The sequence below is a fragment of the Camelina sativa genome, chromosome 7, assembly GCF_000633955.1.
Source record: "Camelina sativa cultivar DH55 chromosome 7, Cs, whole genome shotgun sequence".
NCBI lineage: Eukaryota > Viridiplantae > Streptophyta > Magnoliopsida > Brassicales > Brassicaceae > Camelina > Camelina sativa.
In genome coordinates, this window is record NC_025691.1 from 8371856 (window position 1) to 8375715 (window position 3860).

Consider the following 3860-nt stretch of genomic DNA (forward strand, 5'->3'; position numbering starts at 1 on the left):
AAAAAAAAAAAAAAAAAAAAAAAAGAAACTCATGAACTTTGTAAGACGTCATTTAATACATCAAGTTCTGTTAACTAGCCGTTTAAAACATCAAATATCATTGACCAAACCAAAATACACATGTCATTAAACGAGATAACTGAGAAACTAACAGTTGTTACTCTACCGTTTAACGGCATGTAGTTTTTGTGATACTTTCTATGACTTTATTTTGTGAAGAAAGTATATAAAATTCATTAACAATATTTGGTGTTTTGAAAGTATATGACTTTCTATGACATAGGTGGCCAAATAGATTCTTCCAAACTGCGATGTCACAATTCACCCCCACTAACAGATCGCAACGTCCTCATTGCGCAATAAGAACGTCACTCCCGATGGTGTGAGCCCACTCGACTTCACACTTGTCTGGGTTCGGCTCTGATACCACTTGTAATGCCGCAACCGCCACCTCTCAGTGGGTCCCATGTCCACTCTCAGTCCATGGATCCACCTTCTTTAATGGGTCTCAAGACCTCTCACTAGACCCATGAGCCAATCCATATCCAACGGTCGATTGGCTACATCCGAGAGGTTTTTAAAGAATTGTTACTGTCCCTACAAATGACCACATGATCTTTCCCAGTGTTTTGTTCTCACTCGCACAGTTCCGACAGTCACTTCCCAAAAGGTCACCCATCTTAAGACTACTCCAGCTCTACTCCAGCTCAAGCATTCTTAACTCTGGAGTTCTTTCAGGACCTTTGACCGACAAAACAAGTGCACTTTATTGACATAGATGGCCAAATCAATTCTTTTAAACCTCTCCAAAAACCGGGGTGTCACAATCTCACACCTTACTCCACTTCCTCCTTCATTTCATCTTCCTTCTCACCAACAGTGTTGCCTCAAAACCAGCCGCCACCACCTCCGCAGCAGCCCTCACGTCATCAAAACCCTCCCCATCTCGATATATATATATATATATATATATATATATGTAGATGAATGGCTACAAATGTCAGATGGAATTTGGCAGAGTCAAGAAGAACGATGAATACATTTTCTATCTTTTCTAATCAACTCAAACTGTGTAACTTAATAGAAACAATAATAATTTTCTGATCAGCTACAAATGTTCTCTTTCCTTTCTGAATCCTGCAATTTTCTTTGATCTGAACTAAATGTTTAACATAAGATCTAAAACACACAAGTGGGCAATAATAATATTCATCGAGAGATATTTGTCGGTGACTCACATCATTCCCCAAGGCACACTTTTTAAAGTACCCATTCTCTCCAATGATGTAAGCGGCGCCCTCGTAGCAGGTCATCATTTTAGATTTGTCAAAATCAAAAATCACAACGACTTTCTTCTCCTCCTTTGCGAGGAAATTTCATGGAGCCATTTCTTAGTAGTTGATATGAAGCAACTGCCACCATTATAGTGAAACTGAAAATCATAGTTACCTCAGTGTGGCTTCATATTAACTACTAAGAAAGGGCTCCATGGCATTGCATTGGGCTAGATCATAGTTGTAACCCAAATCTCCACCTCTGATATTTCCTCGACTGAGATAACACGACTAGTTTCTATAGAATTATGACTGAATGAATTATTAGAATAGGGCATACACAAGATATATAGGAGAATACATGTATGAATTAGGAAACTAATATTTACATAATCCTATATTGCTATATATACTCTACACGCCCCCCGCAAGATGGAGGAACTTTAGTTACTCCTTGGAATACATTTCTTGGAATCGTGCTCTGGGAAATGGTTTGGTCAATGCATCTGCTAGCAGATCCCTTGTTGAGACATGAGAAACAGAGAGGGCACCAGAACATACATTCTCACGGATGAAGTGGTAGTGGAGTGCAACATGTTTCATTCGGGAGTGAAAAATAGGGTTTGCACAAAAGTATGTCGCACCCACATTATCACAGTAGATAACCGGAGTAGTTTGCACTGTGATCCCAAGTCCTGTTAGCAAAGAACAGACCCACTAGATTTTGGAAGCGGTATTAGCAATTGCACGATATTCAGCTTATATAGAGGATCTCACTATTGTTTTATGCTTCTTTGCTGACCAAGAGATCTGTGTTGAGCCTATGTAGATGATGTATCCATTGGTAGACACATAATTATCCGTGTCCCTAGCCCAATCAGCATCAGAATATGCATGAAGTGTGAGCGGAGATTGTGATTTGAGAAGAATACCATGAAATGATGTGCCAGCCAGATAGCAAAGATATTTGTTTTGCTGCTTGCCAATGAGTTGTGGTTGGTCGATGCATGAATTGTGAAAGCTTATTGACGGCATACGCAATATCTGGCCATGTGAAAGCTACGTACTCTAAACTTCCAGTAACCATTCTATACTCACTCGGATCCAAAAGAGGCATACCAGATTGAAGTGTCAGCTTCGGATGTGTTGCCATCGGGGTGGAGACGGGTTTAGCAGATAGCATGTTAGTTTTTGTGAGGAGATCCAAAATATACTTATGCTGCATAAGATGTAGGGCACTTGCTGTTTTAGTTGCCTCAATTCCCAAGAAAGAAGAGAGGGGGCCTTGATCTTTAATGGAGAAGCGTGTTGCAAGAGCAGAGATGAGCTGTGTCACAAGTGACGCCCGACTACCTGTGATAACGATATTATCAACGTAAACCAAAACAGAAACATGATCCCAACCATGATTGTAGATAAATAAGGACGTGTCTGCTATAGAATTCCGGAAACCAATCCCGATTAAAACACTTTTGAGTTCTTCATACCACGCTCGTGGTGCTTGTTTCAGACTGTACAAAGCTTTCTTTCGACAAACATAATGAGGGCGATCCTTATCAATAAAGCCTGACGGTTGTGAAACATAAACCTCATCTTGTAATGTGCCTTGGAGGAAGGCGTTGTTCACATCCAATTGCCGAATACACCAGTTCCATCAATCGGCAGGCTCAAGAACCAAACGAACCATCGTTGACTTGATCACTGGACTGAACGTTTCAGCATAATCAATCCCATATTGCTGATTAAAGCCGCAAACAACAAGCCTTGCTTTGTACCTATCAATCTTACCATTCGGAAGATACTTAAAAGTAAAGATCCATTTAGTATCAATCACATTTTTGTTTGGTGCTGGGGCACCAAATTATACGTGTGATTACGATTGATAGCATTATACTCCACAGACATGACATTCCGCCACCGTTCATCTTGCATCCCCTGATTGGTATAAGAGGTTTGGTGTTTACAGTGAGGGAGAATTTGGTTTTAGGGCCTAGTAATCTGATTCTTTGCTCGGGTTCGCATCGGATGTTGTTTAGTAGGTGGGTTTATTTTTCGAGGTTGGGGCGGTGGCGGAGGAATTGGAGGTGGAGATGTTGCTGAAGCCTCAGATTGAGACGGCGGCGACGTAGAAGGATTTCGTGAGTCGTGGGCGGAGGAAGACAATAAGATTGGTGTTACGGGGCTCTTTTGGATTTGTGGTTAAGTGAGCTTTCTCGGTTTAGGCCGGTAATGGGCCTGCACCTATTGAATTTCTGTAAGAGCCCAATTGAGAATCACTTATAATGAGAGAATTCGATTCTGGCATTCCCGATGAAGAAGATGAGTATGACGCATCCGTTGGCGGCGGAGCTAGCTGGTGAGAATCTGAGCGTGGGGGCGACGGCGAGAGAGCTGCGACGAGTGGCTTCAATGGTATTGTAGTGGTGATTGTATGTGGAAGGGTATGATTTTCAGACGATGTCGTTGGTTGAGAGGGTGTTTTTGTGCCAAGGTTACAAAATGGAAATGATGTCTCCAGGAATTGAACATCTCTTGACGTGTAAAAACATTCAGAAGTGATGTCCAAGCGTAAATACGCACTCTGTA